The sequence below is a fragment of the Hemicordylus capensis genome, chromosome 3 (genome assembly GCF_027244095.1).
Source record: "Hemicordylus capensis ecotype Gifberg chromosome 3, rHemCap1.1.pri, whole genome shotgun sequence".
NCBI lineage: Eukaryota > Metazoa > Chordata > Lepidosauria > Squamata > Cordylidae > Hemicordylus > Hemicordylus capensis.
The window spans coordinates 52,292,691-52,311,058 of record NC_069659.1 but is presented as its reverse complement, the minus strand read 5'-3'; the positions used below and the strand labels follow the sequence as shown (position 1 = coordinate 52,311,058).

Sequence of the window (18,368 nt, the reverse complement as noted above, 5' to 3'; positions counted from 1 at the left end):
AAACTTTCTTAAACACCTTAATTTCAAAATGTTCACAACAGTTTCATCAGCCCTTGAGATTTGTAGTCCTCATCAGGCAGATGGGATCAGCAGCTCCTGTCTCTTGTACCTCTCAGTGGAAGAGATGTTGGAGGTGCAGGAGAAATCTATTATATATTTTGAAGAACTTGTTTGTGGCATTCTTTACACAAAATAAAGTCATACTTCCCAATGACCTACAGATACCAAATTTTGCATACACAATCCTGCCAGTGAAATTAGTTAAATACACTACCTTTTTTATACCAGAATATGCTCAGCGAAAGGTTTAAATGTGGTGAGGTTTTGTTTAGATGGAATTTTGAATATAATAATCATATTTTAACTGTGATTATTCTCAACAGATTATTAACACTCAATAATCACATCAATAATTCCAAAATGACATCATGCCCAAGAGAAGTAGATCTTTCTCAAATTTATTATGATTCAAATTTACCAAATATGGCAATTTCCCAATAAAATAAATAATGCTTGAAGTTGAAATCCTTCAAATTTAAAACTGCTCTCTTACTTCCCTTTTGTAAGCATATTAATAACAACTTATATTACATATATTTAATTTCTTGGACTTTCCTATACGTTTAATCTATGCAAAATTACTTTGCCTGATCAATAATGAGTGTTGTGTGACAAGTTATTAAAAAAATAGAGTTTAGAGTCACATTGTATTACATTTTCCCCCATAGACATCACATGTTTAAAATATATAAGCAAATAGTTAAAATCAGCAACTCAGTCTTCAAAATGTGATGCTGGGTCATTTCTAGATCAGAAGATACAAGTTTAAAGGGAATGGAAGAGAAATATTTTCAGAAGAGCAGTATTTGCTTCATATCTTGTCTTGACAAGTATCATCCCACCATCCGCTCTCACCCACCCACCCACTGGCCAATTACATAGACTCATGACTTTGTCCAAGTGTTTCACAGTAAATTTATTCTTTCATAACATGAAGTAGTTAAGCTTTGAACTTTTAGTTTTTGGGAAAGCAAGCATGGAAAAATGTTTTCATGGAAGAAGAGTGTGTATTCCGGATCTGCCGGCTGCTTTTCATTTATGGGGGGGGAAACTCACTTAAGTATTAGTTACGGTTCAGTCTGCTATCTGATAAACCACACACATTCACTTTGAATTGTGCAAATCAAATCTTCAAACTTTCATTCTTTTCCTGCACTCATTCATATTGTGGAATAGTTTCTCAGACTCTCGGTCTGTTCTAACAAAGACTGAAGCTCTTGCAGGAGTGTAACAATTCGCATATCCCCTGTTGACTGTACAAGGAGATGCCTTTCAAAGTGATGGTCTCTTATTTTTAACAGGGGGAGAGAAACTGTCCCTATCCAACCCCAGCAATGCATCTCTGCCATGTAGCATTTTTAATGCCACATGCAGGAATTCTTGCTGGTGTCTAATTTGTGGGAGCTGCCTTAGATTGTTAGTCCTTTTGGGACATAGGCCATCTTATTCCCAATGGGGTGTTTAGTCTGGAATACCTTGTAATACCTTGTTCACTCACTCTTTACAGGGGGTTCACATGCCATCGTCATTTGTCTGTTGTGAGCCTGAACTTTCCCTGTGCATAAATTGTCACATTTATGAATGGCAAAAATCGGGCTTTTTCTTAGACCAGCAGTGAAGCAGCACAATGGCCTCACTGTTGTTACTGCTACTCTTCTATCCTTTTTTGAGAGACAAATGCCTAGATATAACAGAGCAAAACAGAAACAGGATAAGGGAAAGAGAGCACTCCTTTTTAGTGTGTTACACACACACACACACACACACACACACTCCATTACAGTGTGTAGGTAGCAATACAAGTTGGTTTCTGACTCATTATGAAAAAGCAATGACAAAGGGCAAATCTGGCAGTGTTCATAGTTTGGCGGGGCTGCTGGGAATACTTTGTTTTATATCCCTAGTCCCCTTGCAGAACTACAGTCCCCTGGGATTCCTTGGAAAGGGGGTGCAGTTATAAAGAGATGTGCACATTTTGAAAATGCCAGTGTAATTGACCCAGATGTCATCAAGTGTGTATTGATAACCACAAGGAGCATATTTGGTTTCCCTGTTTTGTCCTCCATCAGTTCGGTGGCACTCGCTATATTCAGATCATGAATACCCACAATCTTCCATCACTGGTATATAGCCAAAATCAATCAATCAATCTTTTTTTTTTCTTCAGTCTGTACATTATCCAGATGTTTTGGATAATAATAAGTCTGTAGTCATGTATGAATCATGCCTTTAGAAACTTCTCTCCTTTCCCCTTTACATTCTGGTGTGCTCTGCAGATCAGGGAAAAGATCCTGTACTATCAGTGTGCTAAATCTGAACGTCAGTGGAATGATGGTTGTCCTGCGATTGTGGATGCCCTGTTCTGAGGAGATCCATTAAAGTACCATTGTTGATCATGCTTTGGATATTCTTGATCAATAGCTTAGCTTAAGCTGGTATGGGATAACTATTTTTCTTTTTTTAAACTATACAGTGTTTTAGATTTTAATGGGTATTTTGCTGCTGGAGATCTCATGTGGTGTGAGCCTTTGGGAAAGGCTGAGATAGCAGATTCTGAAAAATAATAATAATAAATGGTTAATTACCATCAGTATCCTTACGTCTTGAAAGAATAATCCAGGAGTTTGTAAATCTGAATTTCAAATATAGTTACTCATGCGTTAGGATGCATATGATTGAGATCTATGTTTGTATGAAGAAATATAACTGGAGGAAGCATTTTCTCCAAGGCCCAATGGACTAATCAGTCAGTCAGTCAAAATGTCAGTCAGTTCATAACCATTGGTTATTAGAATTTGACAAATACAGTTGAAATCAAATGCTCAATAAATCTACACTCAAATCTTTTTGGCAGCCACAGCAAGCAAAGCCACATGATATGCATATGAACATCTATCTCAGAGCACAACCCCCCCCCCGCCACCAAAACCCAGATTTTATCAGAAGAGGATTTGCCAGCAATACCTGTTAACAGTGCAGTTGTGAGTCCTTCCCTAGGACTCCTATATAAACACATTATAAAATGTAATGGGTAATTTTCTCTATCTGTGGAGCTCCACAAATGCATCAATGCTGAAAAATTGGGATCTCAGCATACCCCGCATCCAAGTAAGAGGAGGCCACCATTTGAAACCTTAGTGCTGTAAAAACTTGTCTTGGGTAAGATTTTGCAATCATTGAGACAAAAAACTGCCAAACTTAAACATGCTACCTGCTAAACTGGGAAAGCTGGATGACTTCCATATCATGACAAATTTCTTGCCAGTATTTTCAGTCTTGGGGCTTAATGTCAAATCCTTGTTGGTCAAAAATATCAACAGGAGAAAATTAAGTGCATATTTCAAAACAGCTCTGAATCCAGCCTACCTTAGTAATTTGCTCTAGATAGCAGTGTTTGCCCAAACAGGCATATCTTGTAACCTCTTTAAAGACATTATTATTGCCTTCTGGGCCATGGTAATGTTGGAGGGTAGCCCCACTTCAATACTATGTATGGCAGTTGGGGAACTAGAAGACAAAACCAACAACAATGAAAACTTGGCCCATTACAATGCCCACAGTTCTCCTGATTTTGTCCTGATTTTGAGAATTGTGAGTATTGTGGGGGAAGGGGATCAATAAGTCATCCAATTTATCTAGACCCTAAATTTCGATATAATACAGAATTTGAGCTGCTGTCTTTGCCTCAGTGACTTTCATAGCAGGTTTTAGACCAGTTGCCCAACCTTCACTCTAAATTATTTTCAAGGAGCAGCCATCAATTTTTGTACATTTAACCTCACAGAGTATTAATGACACTCCCATGACATAATTTCAGTAAAATGTATTCTGGGATACTTGAAAGAGGAACATTGCTTTGTTGGATGTTGGTCAAGAGTCTATTTATGTTTTCTGTGCCTTCTCATAAATACTACAATCTTGGTTTTGCTGTAGTTGATCTTTAGATGTTCTAATTTACAATATTCTGCAAATTTATTGAGGCGTCTCCTCATGCCTATCTGAGTGGTAAATAGCAAGATCATGTCATCTGTGTACAAAAGCACGACTGATGCTTTATGGTCAGCAATGTCTTTACAACACTGCTTGTAGAGACATTGCTAAGCAAAAAGGGAGCCAACAGACCATCCTGTTTCAACCCTTTAAAAGTGTTTTTTATTTGTTGAGGAGCCTAGATGATCAACCTAAACTCATATACTCATATCCTGATGGAGTTCTTCAATGAGGAAGAGTAATCTTCTGTTGATATTATTAGCATACAATTTGTGGTCCTCTTTCTATAGGAAGGAAAGGAAAGAATGCAAAATGGTATTTAATGTCATGTATAGTTTGACCCTACATGAATATATTAGGTGTTATCCAAAGAAGGTTACTCATTCATTCATTCATTCATTCATTTGATTTCTATACTACCCTTCCAAAAATGGCTCAGGGCGGTTTACACGGAGAAATAACAAACAAATAAGATGGAACCCTGTTCCCAAAGGGCTCACAATCTAAAAAGAAACATAAGATAGACACCAGCAACAGTCACTGGAGGTACTGCGCTGGGGGTGGATAGGGCCAGTTACTCTCCCCCTGCTAAGTAAAGAGAATCACCACATTAAAAGGTGCCTCTTTGCCAAGTTAGCAGGGGTTGTGACTAAGTTCCATATAAATTAATGGGATGAATTAGTCACAATTAACTCACACACCATTAATTCCAATGGGACTTAACCATTAATAGCTTTGTTTGGATAAAGTCCATTAACTTGTTTCCAGAAAAATGACGAAGTCATCATCAAGGCACTGGTGGTCCTCTTTCAAAAGGAGGCTCCACCACACTGGAGCCATTACTGGTTCTTTCTCTCCTAAGATGAAATCCTGGATGTAAAGATGTGCTCTTTGGATTACCAGATGCTAAGCAATCAGGAATGACCACTTCCATAACATATCCCCCATGACTGACTAACCAGCTGCTACCATAGGTACTAGGGCAGATGGACCTCTGGTTTGATCCAGCAAGCCATTTATTTTAATGCATTTATATACAGTCAAAACATATGTCTTGTGGTAGTTTACACCAAAATTAAAATTTAAAAAGCCACAAAAATTAAAACAGCCAAGACAGTTTTAAAAATAGACATTTAAAACTACTTAAAATTAAGCAAAAATCTGGTTAAATAGTTGCATCTTAACCCCTGCTAACTTGGCAAAGAGGCACCTTTTAATGTGGTGATTCTCTTTATTTAGCAGGGGGAGAGTAACTGGCTTTATCCACCCGCAGTACAGTACCTCTAGTGACTGTTGCTGGTGTCTCTCTTATGTTTCTTTTTAGATTGTGAGCCCTTTGGGGACAGGGATCCATCATTTATTTATTACTAGTGATTTGAGGCCCGTTAAATAATGGGCGCTAGTAGAGTTGTGCGCTCCGGGCCCCCGCCGCCATTCCCCCTTCCGCCGCCACCAGCCTCCATGCTGCGGCCGGTCTCCCCGGCCGGGCAAGGGCCCCAAAGTCTCCCCCCGCCCGGTTTCGGTGGTGCCGCCAGGCCTCAGCCATGGCTCCGCCGCCGCCTCAGCCATGCCTCGGCCAGCTTCCCCCGCCACCTCTTCCCTGGCTTCCCCGGCTTCACCTCTTCCCCGGCTTCGCAGCAGCCGCTTCTGGCCTTTCCGCGGCCGGGCAAACAACCGCCCAACATGGCCGCCTGGTGCTGGCGGTCGTGTCTCCCTCGGCGTGTTCTGGGCATGCACTCCGCGCATGCCCAGAACAGCCAAGGGAGACACGGACGCATGCCAGGCATTTGACACGGGCGCACACTTAGCCTTTTATTATAGAGGATTTCTCTGTGTAAACCACCCTGAGCCATTTTGGGAAGGGTGGTATAGAAATCGAATAAACAAACAAACAAAAAATGGCTTTTTAAAAAGTTTCTAGGGGTCTTAAAGCTCTTATTCTGGCAGGGTGTATGTTCCAAAGCCTCAGGGCAGCTATAGAGAAGACAAGCTAGCGCTCTCCCCAGAGGCCACCTAATAGCACTGTGGGGAAGTAACCTGCCTAGAGAGCAGGAGGCTGTTGGTTCGAATCCCCATTGGTGTGTTTCCCAGAATATGGGAAACTCCTATATCAGGCAGCAGTAATATAGGACTAGGTGCTGAAAGGCATCATTTCATACTGCATGCATGGGAGATGGCAATGGTAAACCCTTCCTGTAGTCTACCAAATAAAACCACATGGCTCTGTGGTCACCAGGAGTCGGCACTGATTTGATGGCACAACGTTTAGGGCTCAGGGAGAAGAAGGTGTTCTTTTAAATATCCCTGGGGCTAAGCCATTTAGGGCTTTATAGGTAATTGCCAGCACTTTGTATTTGACCTGGAAACTTATCGGCAGCCAGTGTAATTCTTTAAAGCCAGGAGCCTCTTTGGCTTTCCCCAGAGACCAACAAGGCCGCCACATTATGCACCAACTACAGTTTCTGGAGGACTATGTACAAAGGCAGCACAAAATAGATCTCATTGTCGTAATCAAGCCTGGGGGTTACTAGCATATGCACCACTGTTTTAAAGTTGCTCTGTTTCAGAAATTGACACATTTGGCGTTTTGACTCAGGAAAAGTTGTCCTAAACTTCCTGAAACCTGGGAAAATAGGAGTGTGAAACATCCAAGTATATATCTGGAAATGCCTTCAGAAATTCGGCACCAGCATGCCAAGGGATGAACATTCATACAGATGTATGGCATTTCATGTGGAAAAGAAAAAAGTCATATTAACACTTGGCCAGTATTTCCTGAAGATGTATTTTTGTAAGCCACCTCGAGCAGTATTACACTGCATGAATGGGATGTAAATATTCTAAATAAATAATAAGTTATACATCTAGAACTGCATGGTACACTGGATCCAAAACTCTAACATGAGACATAATTTGTAAATTAATATGGTAGGATAGATAGATTAGGGTTAATCACATGGGCAAGATGAAATGCACCAACCATGATATAAGACTAAGGGGCATTGTAAATATCCTCAAACTGCCTTCATTCTAGCACCATGAAAAGTAAAATCCAAACTTCTGTAATGATGCATCTGAAATCTCTATTCTATCTGGATTTTTGAGTTCTGAATTACCTAGACTTGTTCCCAAAGTGCATGCATTAAGAACGTTCCATTGCTTCAGTTTTAGACCCACGTTTCCCACATACATCAATACATCTGTTTCTTTTTCTCTCCGCTGCATTACCTTACTATTCCACCTGCGCAAGCTGATAAAACATCGCAAAGAAGCAGTCTTGATGCTGTCATTTGTTACATATGATTACATCAAGATCCTTTTTGTGTAAAGTTTTACCAGTCTACAGAAGCATATGTTCACATCAGTAAAACACAGCAAAAAACGTAATCTTGACCCAGTCTTACATACAAACACTTCAACATTTTTTCAGTGTTTCATCAATACACACATGTACATTGGAGGGCGGGGGGCGATTGAAATGAACTCCAGGAACTTAAAGCTGAGATGGTGCATGCTCCTATTCCAGAATTAATTCTAAAGTGGAGTGAAACACAGAGCAAAGCAAATGCGAAGAACAATAAAGAAATGGAATGAGGGAAATTTGCAGATCCCTAAACATTTCCCAGTTAAAGCCTTGGCATAAGGTTTGAGGTAGTCTGGATGGTTGGGTTTAAACAATCATGACTTGTATGTTGTGTTCAAGGCTTAATAATATTTCCTTCATTTCTCAAACATTTTCCTGTCTGCTTTACATACTATTATTTGAACCATGAGGAGATGAATTGGTCCAACGTTTGTGCTTGGCACTCGTGTGCATTCTATCCTTAATATTTCTGTATTCCTATCTGAATGCAAAATTGGGTCTTTGCAGAGCTAAAATGAACACTATTTTGTGTGGGCAAAAACAAAAGTACACTGTACGTCTTGACTAGGTTGAATCAAGGGCTTTAAGAGTAATTGAAAACATATTTTTTACAACCGTGCAGAGACAGTAAGGCGTGGAACCCAGAGAAATATACTCAGACCTACATTGGTGGTTTTTTTTTTTTTTTAAAGTTTTGGTTTTTTTTAAAGTACAATTTTGCACCCAAGGAGCACTGAAAATAATTCATTGTGCTAGATCAGTGTACAGCAAAGAGTTGAATGACACATAACGAAGACTGGTGCAAATTATATGAAGGGTTCCAATAGAGTATGCTAAGCCTTTAATCAAGTTGGACTGGAAATATTTAGAGCCTTCTAACACACACAAGAGAGCATGTATGCCTCCACACAGGTGGTATCAATCTAAAAAAACAGGGCTTTCAGTTTTAGGAGCAACCAAAACGTAAACACACATGCATGTGTTTAGGTGTCTATATTATATATGGCCAAAGCTCATTTTTTTTGTTAGTCAAGGGGACATTCAAAACAGCTGGATGAGCTGACATTCAGATCAAATAATGAAGGAATTGCTGTTTCCAAAGGGTTAAACAGAAACAGTCATTTGGTTGGTAAGGATTTGGCAAGAGAACATTCTGGGGGCTGCAGTTGAGTGGCAGCTGAGGAGATGAATTGTCTACAGTGATTATATTCTTCAAGCAAGCTAACATGGGTAAGGAGGCTGAGGGACCAGATGGCGGGCTGCACTTGTTTCAGATATGTAGACCTGCTGAAACAGGGAAAACTCAAACATGGAATGAGGTCTGGTGGCGGGGTCCCAGAGGAGCTATAAGGCCAGACTTAAACATTTTTAGTAGCTCCCAGCAATAGTGGAGGAATGACTTTCCAGCAACAGCAGTGTTTCCTTGAGGAGGGCATTTGGACCCCACACAGCAGCTGGTAAACCACTTCTTATAGAGACAAAGTACAAGTGAAGGAAGATAACCTGTTTTCTTTCAAAAGAGTTGCAAAAAGAAAATACCCTTTGAAAAAGAGCTGCAGGTTCAAAGCAGTGGGTAATTTTCTAAAGATAAAGTCATTCTTCTACATATTGGTCACCTTAAGATGAAATGTGGAACTGTGCGTCCAACGGACTTGCAGTTTTGCGGCCCTCCTGCCACCAGTGTTCCCTCTAAGGTGTGCGCTTGTGCATGCGCTCACACATTTTTTGATGTCCGCTCAGTTAATGTTAAGATTCTGCTCCGGTTTAATCAGGTAGGCCCCACTCTGAATGCACGTGCACACACACTGCCTTGATACTGCCACCCAGAACAAAACTCATTCCGCACACAGATGAAAAAAAACTAGAGAGAGTACTCTATTCCTGCTCCTATCCCTGCTCCCCTGTCCACCTTCAGATGTTTGGGAGAGCTGCCTCTCTGCAGTCAGCGAGACTGCAGAAAAGCAGGGGAGCTGGCTGTGTGGGCTTCCTTCTTGACCAAAGGACAGCCCATGCAGCCAATCAGGCTGGAGTGAGGGAGGAGCGTCCTCCCTCGACTCCGATTCCATGAAACGGAAACTGTGATGCCAGCGTTCTGGCACCGGAAGTCAACCAAAGCTTCAGAGTGGAATTTGGGAAGGTAAACCGTAGGTCCTTTCTTGCCCTTAACTCCAGTTTCATCAATTCAGATGTGTGGCTTGGGAAATCAGAGGTTGGAGGGACCTCCGGTTTCCTAGTGTGTCCAAATTTGGCCATTGTATGTTTTCCTCCTATTACTTCTACAAATTGATGCCGCTCTCTTGTTTCTATATTTCTCTCTTGCCATATGGAGACCAGCTTCGGGAGTAAAAATGGACGAATTAGAGTGTTCATCTCCTCATGGTGAAATTGCCCTGTAAAAAGTAGCAGCAGTCAGCATGGTGGTGTGTGCTGTAATGTCCCGCTGACACAGCTACCCAGAGAGAGCAGAGGGGAGAGTAGGCCCAGTCTGTACGATACAGGGGCTGCACCTGTGCAGATTAATACAGCAGCCTACAACAGCATGGGCGTGTGAAGTCATTATGCACAGCTTACTGTGTGCAGGTACAGCACAACAGTGCCCTCACGGAGGGAAGCAGGCCTGACCTCTTTCCCCTCAACTGCTGCTCAGCAGCAGTTGCTGGGTATCCCAAAATGCATTGCCATTAAATGAAAGCTTTCTGTACTGTGGGGGAGATTGGTGTCTATACTGCAACCAGGATATTCAGACAAAACCAGAACCCATACCACTCATGTTTTTCTCAATCAGTTTGAATCTATGCCAGGTTCACAGGAACTCATCCAGGAATATCAGTTATGAGGAATGGATGTTTTCTTTTAAAAAGAAACCTAATGCATCCGGATAGCCCTACACTGTGAATTGCCTGGCTGGTCCTTTGACATTATAGAATGTTATAATTAACACCAGGTGATTTGGCAGACTTTTGTGAACAGCGAGAAATGCAGGGAGAGAGAAAGACTGGCTCCTGGAAAGCCACCTGTGAATCATCAGAACCTTTCCATGGATAAACTTGGTTAGGATTGTGATAGTGTTATAGTAATTTTATATCTTTCTTTTCATTCTCATCGGTTGTGCTGGAAGGGCTCAGAAAATGGGTGTATATGTGAAGGAAGGGGCCTGAAATGGAGACATAAGCACACACCAGATGGACCTTCTAATTCCAAGTATTCAGAGTCAGGAACTGGCTGTTCAAACAGCATGAGATGTTCTTAGAATTATATATTTTTTCCAATGCAATATGCATAGCACTATTTTATTTTTATTTATATATTGTAGTTCTATACTGCTCAAATGGCCAGAGTCCTTGAAGCAGTTTACAAAAATAAATTTAAAAAAATTAAAAATAGATAAACCCAGTGATCTGAATCACCAAGACAACTTTGAATGCTGAGACCAAATGAGACAGGATTTGAGACTGTTGAGACTGAATGAGACAGATAAGTGGTAGTTGGGGCACACGAAAGGTAAAGTGTGCCATCAAGTTGATTCTGACTCTGGGTGCCCCCAGAGCCCTGTGGTTTTCTTTGGTAGAATACATTTGGTAGAATACCATGGCCTCCTCCCGCACAGTATGAGATGATGCCCTTCAGCATTTTCCTATGTTGCTGCTGCCTGATATAGGTGTTTCCCATAGTCTAGAAAACATACCAGCGGGGAACCGGAAACCTTCTGCTTGTTAGTCAAGCATTTCCCTGCTGGGCCACTTAGGGTGGTTCGGGGCACACTACCTTTGCTAATCTCTTCTGGATAAGACATCTTGGAGAAAGAGGGAGGGAAGCCCATACTGCTCTACTGCTGTATGTGAACCTTTTTTGAGTAGGAGAATTAAATGCTAGTAATGATCTTGCCTGCTGGTGGTGGTGATAGACTTATTTTTCCATTCAGTTCTGGTTTGTTTGCCTTACATTTCCTGAGCCTTGAAAATATACCATCATCTAGAGCCCTATTCAAAAATTATGTTGAACATTTGTACGAGTGTGAAGTGTACAGAGGTACAATTATTCCCATACGTTGACCACAGGTACAGTAGTACACTTCCCGTCTTCATTCAAGGGGCCTGTACCCAGGTTGGCTTTAATAATGAATGCAGATAAAGGGGGAGAGAGCTAGTCTTGTGGTAGCAAGCATGAATTGTCCTCCTTGCCCTGGTTTGCCCTGGTTTGTATTTGGATGGGAGATTACATGTGAGCACTGTAAGATATTCCTCTTATGGGTTGGGGCTGTAGCTCAGTAAAGCGTCTGCATGCTTACATGCATAAAGTCTGAGGTCCACTCCCTGGCATCTCCAGGAACTTTCCCAGACAGCAGGCTTTACTGCGGGTTTACTGTGAGGTTTTTCTGCGACTTTGAATTTGTCCAAAAAACCCAATGCAAAAATGGATTTATTTTTTTTTAGACCAGACATAAAATCAGGCTAGGCTCGAATGCAATGAAAAACCTGAATCGTGTGTGAAGTGCTCCCCAATATCTTGCACGGACTTCAGCAGGAATCTGGCCAATGTGCAAACGCACACCCTCCATTTCGAGCTAAAAGCCCCATCTGGAAATGCTCCAAGTAGGGCTGGGAGAAACTTCCACCTGAAATCTTGGGGAGTTGCTGCCAGTCAGTGTAGACAGTACTGAGCTAGATAGCCCAATAGTCTGACTCAGTATAAAGCAGCTTCCTCTGTTCCTGTTCACACAAAAACATGTACGAGGGCACCAACACACAATGTCTGGATAGGGCTTAGATTTCCTTTGAAACTGTAAGGACAGCAATTCTCTGGGGATTGTGGCAGGGGAGAGTTCATATTCTTAGGATTCAAATGAGAATCTAACAGCAGTCTCATAAGAAGCTGCATGCAGCTGTAGGTTGTCCAGCCCTGCTGTACCTGGAAAGTGATGTAGTGACATAGCTCATATCAATTTCTCCATATAATCCATTTATAGAACTACAAGACACGAAATCTGCAGGCTGTCTTGTTCCTATTCATGCTTCTTATGGTCAAGGCCAGAGGGCTAACAAACCAAACAACTGAATTGATTGCAGTGAGCCGGTCCAAATGTTTCATCAGAAAATCTTGTATACTTCTGTGTTGTTAGTTGTATTAAAATAATAGCCTGCCAGAGAACTTGGGATCATTTTAATGCAAACAACTCTCCAAGTAACAAATGCTCATTGGCATGTTAGGAGATTACTGTCCTGATTCTCATGACATTAGGGGCGTAACTATAATAGGGCAAGGGGAGACAGTTGTCTGGGGCCCACTGCCTTGGGGGGGCTTCCAGAGACAAGTCACATGACTGATTCCCCCAGCTGCGCACCCGCCCAGGCTTCCTTCAGTTGTATTCATCCTCTGAAATTGATGTGAATGTTAAGATCTGGAGCTACCAGAACAGCATGCCTTTCTCTAGTACCATTAGATGACTTGCATCGTCTACAATTTACAAAACCTTTTAAAAAATAATTTAGGAGACACACACACACACACACACACACACACACCTGTACACTATGCTTTTTGTTACCACTATTCAGCCTCATTTAAGATTTCTTTACTTCATGAGCTGAGCTTCAGTGAGGTGGGGGGGGCATTTTAAAATCTTGTCTCTGGGCCCCCTCCAACCTTGCTACGCCCCTGCATGACATATAAAGATATATGATTCTCATGACATATATATATATATACACACACACACACACACATACACACACACACACACACACACACATATATATATGATGGAGAAAAAGACAGTAAAATATTATGGCACAGTAACATGAGTAATCTTTTGTGGTCTGATAGAGCCCCCATCAAATGAATTTTTTCCTGTTCATAGGGAGTGTGATCAGGGAAATTTATTTGCCATGAAATGTACAACATATAACCAAATCTCTTTTTAAAAATGCTGAATTCCAAGAAACAGATCCGTTTCATCTCTTTTGTTTCAGAAGTGATCATCTAGTCACACATTTAACTTCAGAATAAGAACTTCCATGAAGATCAACTATGCTTTTATGGGGGGGGGGGAACGGGGTGTGTGGGTGGGTGGTGGGAGCATAAGCCAAGATGCTTCCCCAAGTTCCTAAACTTATTATTGTAATTATTATTTTTTAATTAAACTGTGCCAGGGTTGTTGTGAGGAGAAACCGAAGTATGTAGTACTTAGGATTCTGGGTTCCTTGGAAGAAGGTTCCTCTGGGTTCCTTGGAGGAAGAGCGGGATATAAAAAAATGTATGTATGTATCTATCTATCTATCTATCTATATCTTGAGGAGCTATTTGCCATTTTCCTGGTTTGGCACAATAGCACATAAAACAGCAAGCTTTGGAACTGACCCAGGAGTGGCGGCCTTCCTCCTTCAGCCAAAAGCAGGGAGCCAGCCCTCTGATTGCAGAGTACCACTATTCCTGCAATTGATCTTGCTGGCTCTGAATATTGGCCACAATTTCTGAAGACAGCACTGATCATCTGCTCATTGGCTAATATCCTGACTATAGCACTTCTAGGGGATGCAGGGGTAACCCTCATGTAGCTCCTTCTGTCCCCCTGTTTTGAGTGCAGTTGTGCAGGAGTCTTTAGAATCCAGAGGACTCCCCGCACTAGAGAAAGGCTCTGCAAGATCAGAAACACATTGCTGACCCTCCGTGATGACTTCCCCTCTTTCAGAGCCCTTCCAGAGCATGAGAAGTGCTCCGGAGTCTATAAGGCTCTTGCACAATTGCGCTTGCACAGGGGGAATTGTGCAAGGGCTCCCATTGTGCCCCTGCAGCCTCTAGAAGTGTGAGCACTTTGTTAGGATATAGGCCATACAGAGGGATCTCTGCGTGCAAAATTTGGTTGCTGTCAGTGTTCCCTCTAACAGGGATTCCCAGATGCTGTTGACTACAATTCCCAGCATCCCCTTTGCTTGGGAATTATGGGAGTTGTAGTCAACAACCTCTGGGAGTCCCTGTTAGAGGGGACACTGGTTGCTGTGCTTGACTTGCCTCTGAAAGTGGCTGACATACAGCACAGCACCCCAGGCACCAAAGAGTGAGGCACGTATACAGCTTTTGAGCTACCAAATGGTCCATGCTGGTTGCTTGTGAATGTGGGGATGTTCCGTGCCTCTTACAGAATGTATAATGACTGCTGTGCAAAGCCAGTAGTTGTGATTACACACTCCTTAAGAGGCATAGCATAGCCCCACATTCACAAGCAGCGAACATGGACAGTTTGGTGGCTCGGAAGCTGTTTGTGGGCCCCACTCTTGGAGCCACAGGCATTGCACAGTGTGAGCTACTATCTCTAGAACTCAAGACTGCCAGTATATATAATACTAGGAGGTGATGCCTGTCATTGACTGGGCAACATTATTCTGTGTGGATTACACATACAGGAAAGTTCAAGAAATGAAATATATGTCATAGAATTTTTTTATTTATGTGCTTTCAAAAGGGAAGTAAAAGAACAGTTTTTAAATTGTAGGATTTCAGCTTTAAATATTTTTTATTTAATTTAATTTAATAATTACCATACATAGTAAATTTGACTCAAAGTAATTTGAATCAGAGAAAAATCTTCTGCTTTGGGATATGATGTAGTTTCTGAATTATTGAACATTAAAAATCTGTTGAGAATGATACCAATTAAAATATGATAACTATATTTGGTATTTCTGCTTATTAATAATAATAAACAAACAAACAAACCTTTCACCCAGCATATACTGGTGTGAAAAGTAATACAATCAGTTAATTTAAGTATATGCAAAATTTGGTGCCTGTAGGTAAAAGGGAAGTATGACTTTATTTTGTACAAACAAATTCTGAAACTCTTCAGAATATACATAAGATACTTTTCATATGGATTCATAGCATCAGCACATAATATGCAGACACATCCTTAACATTTCCTTTTTAAAAAAAAAACTGTTCAGAGATTATATTATCAGCATTTTAATCATATTATCAGAATTTTTGTTTGCAATTTCAGTTAGCGGTTAATAACTCAGCATGTGCGCACATAAAAAAAACTTTCCCTGTTCTTCGCCTCTTCAAAGACCAAACACTGCATGAACAGATGTTTTTTAAGCTGAGCATCCAAAATGTCAACTCTTGGCCCTTCCTTCGTCTTGATAAAAAGGGACAATTACTCTAAATAATAATTTATGATTTACAGATGACTAGTTTGTGCAAACAGCCTGCTCACACTCTGCACTCTCCTAGACAGTCTAATTCAGTAGTGTTTGCTTAGTTGCAATCTACCTTAAATTATCATAAACTGGAAATCATAGCACAGCATTTAATATCAACTGTTTTAGAGCTCTCTGTTTTTCAGAGTAATAAAGATCAGTCCCCTGCATATTTACTCAGAAGTCCTGTGGAGTTCCATGTTACTTCCTCCCAAGACCCCTTCACAAGAAGCCCCATACAAAAAGAATAATATTATCACTACCAATATAATGTATCTACCTAAAAGCTTGCTTAAAGAGCAGCCTCATGTAGCATGTGTTACGGTAATCCAGTCGAGATGTAACAAGAGCATTGATCATTCTAGCAAGAGTCTGACTGATCAAAACATGGATGAACTGGCATCCCAACCACAGTTGAGCATAAGCCCCCAGAGCCACAGCAGATACCTGGGCATCAAGGTATAATGCTGGGTCAGGGAGGATTCCCAAGGTGTGGACCTGTTCCTTCAAAGGAAGTGCCACCAGAGGTGCATCTAGGTAATTTTGGAGCCTGTATCTAAAGGTCTTTGGAGGCTCCCCCTCCTCTGCAAATTAAGCATCATCATGCTCCACCTGGCAACCACACCACCCGGGACAGGCTAAAGAGGATTTGGGGGCCCTAGGGGCTATGGTGGCCCTGGTCTTCAGCCCCAAAGTCCAGGGGTAAGAACACTTCTGAGTGCCACCCTATCAAGAACAGGCTGGTACATTAATGTTCCATTCCATTTCAAGGGGCATTTATTCTATGAGCCAGGAGCTACAGCTAGAGTGGCCAACTTTTGAGTCGGTCTCCTAACAATGTTTTTGACAGCAGGTGGGTCTGGAGTAATTAGTAAGTGTTAATGTTCCTATCGGTGAAAACCTTCACCTGCTAATTCTTGTGTATCAAATTGCTACCCAATAGTGGGAGCCAATGCAAAAGCTGGCAGCTCTGGCTACCTCATCTTCTTCTGCCCACCAAGAATTAGCTCTATTTCTCTCCGGCTGTGATCTGTGGGTAGAAAATGGTTTCCTCACCCTCTTTGCTATCTTTCTTCCCCCTTCCTAGATTCTTGGCAAGGACAGTGGAGGAAACTCTCTCCACCCACATAGCCAGGTCTCATGATAAGGTCTCAAAACCCCCACCTCCTCTTGCCTTTTTGTGAAGTCTGCTTTCAGACATATTCATGGCAAATTCCTAACCATTTCTGTCTCCGAAATGTGTCTGGTGGAAGCTGCTGGTAGGGTCAGCTTGTTCATGATCTGTGAGCTGTAGGGATGGAAAAGGCACATTAGCTCATCCTTCCTCCCTGCCAGAGCAGCATTGTTCCTTGCAATACGTTTTCTGGTACTTAATTTTATGAGTCTCAAGAGAATGGAGAGATTCTCTCACTTCCTTTGGAAGACTGTTCCACAGCCCAATCCAGCCAGGGACTTTCCCTGGTATTTGGTCTAATATTTCATTCTGGTCACACTCTAATGGTGTCCTTTCAAGAACGACATTCCTTTTCCACCTTAAGAACATAAGAACAGCCCTGCTGGATCAGGCTCAAGGCCCATCTAGTCCAGCATCCGGTTTCACACAATGGCCCATCAGATGCCACTGGAAGCCACAGGCAGGAGTTGAGAGCATGCCCTCTCTCCTGCTGTTGCTCGGCTGCAACTGGTACTCAGAGGCATCTTGTCTCTGAGGCTGGAGGTGGCCTATAGCCCTCCGACTAGTAGCCGTTGATAGACCTCTCCTCCATAAGAACCTTGGATGGCCCTTGGATGGTTTCTAGTTAGCATCACCTTAAGTCTTAATAGCAGTTTAACAGAGCACTTGAACAATATTTATTCAGAATGATGGTGTTTATAATCCTGTTTTGGAATAAATTAATTCCAAGCAGTGTCTACATTTGCAGGGATACAAGTTTAGGTAAGAAAAAGAAAATGCTGTTTGTTTATCTGGACTAAGTTTTGCTCTGTTCATCTTCAAATATTTATATTTCCATTCCACACTTGGAGAGGCACCATATAGGTCAGGAGCTACGAAAACAACTAAAGCACCTTTTTGTAGGCTGCAGACCTATGCACACACTTACTTGGGGCTAATACCCACTTGTGTTTACTTCTGAGTAAACACGTGCAGGCTTGCACTGTTAGTCAGTTACATCCAAAAAATGACTAAAGGAATCCTTATGGTGACCGTGTGTGTGTGTGTGTGTGTGTGTGTGTGTGTGTGTGTGTGTGTAAAAAATATATATACATGTAACCATTCCATCCATGGTGCTTTGACATAAAATCTGTGTATATCAATAATAATGATATGCTTGTTTTAAATAGATTGTGAGCCCGTTTGGGACAGGGAATAATCTTTGGTTTTCTTTTGTAAACTATGTAAGCTGCTTTGAAAACTTTTTGTTGAAAAGCAGTATATTAATATTCTTATTAATGATGATAATAATGCTTAGCATTTCTATAACATGTTCAAAGTGCTTCATGCACATTATCTCAATAATCCTTACAGAAAGATAGACCAGTCATCTTATGCCCATATTAAGGGAGGGAGAGGAGAGCTGATCTTGTGTTAGCAAGCTTGACATGTCCCCTTAGCTAAGCAGAGTCTGCCCTGGTTGCATATGAATGGGAGACTTGATGTGTGAGCACTGTAAGATATTCTCCTCAGGGGATGAAGCCGCTCTGGGAAGAGCAGAAGGTTTCAAGTTCCCTCCCTGGCTTCTCCAAGATAGGGCTGAGAA

General features: G+C 41.6%; 1 protein-coding gene and 1 long non-coding RNA gene across 7 annotated transcripts in view; one reads left to right on the top strand and one right to left on the bottom strand.

Moving 5' to 3' along the window:
• The window catches only part of COL8A1 (collagen type VIII alpha 1 chain), a 193,813-nt gene that overhangs the window by 46,007 nt on the left and 129,438 nt on the right, over positions 1–18,368 (top strand). For 2 of the 6 annotated variants that reach the window (XM_053310915.1, XM_053310906.1), the window contains exons 1-2: positions 9,453–9,551; positions 13,564–13,667. The exons of 2 other annotated variants lie outside the window; for them this stretch is intronic. The gene's annotated coding sequence lies outside the window, so the exon portion shown is untranslated. Of the gene's footprint in view, positions 1–9,434; positions 9,552–13,563; positions 13,672–18,368 lie in introns of those variants that run through there. 2 more of the 6 variants (XM_053310908.1, XM_053310905.1) reach the window with 2 other exon arrangements.
• Positions 1,773–9,324, bottom strand: LOC128351400 (uncharacterized). Its single transcript, XR_008319755.1, has 2 exons — positions 9,031–9,324; positions 1,773–2,613 (listed from the first exon to the last, which is right to left on the bottom strand). It is a non-coding gene; the product is annotated as an uncharacterized LOC128351400 (long non-coding RNA).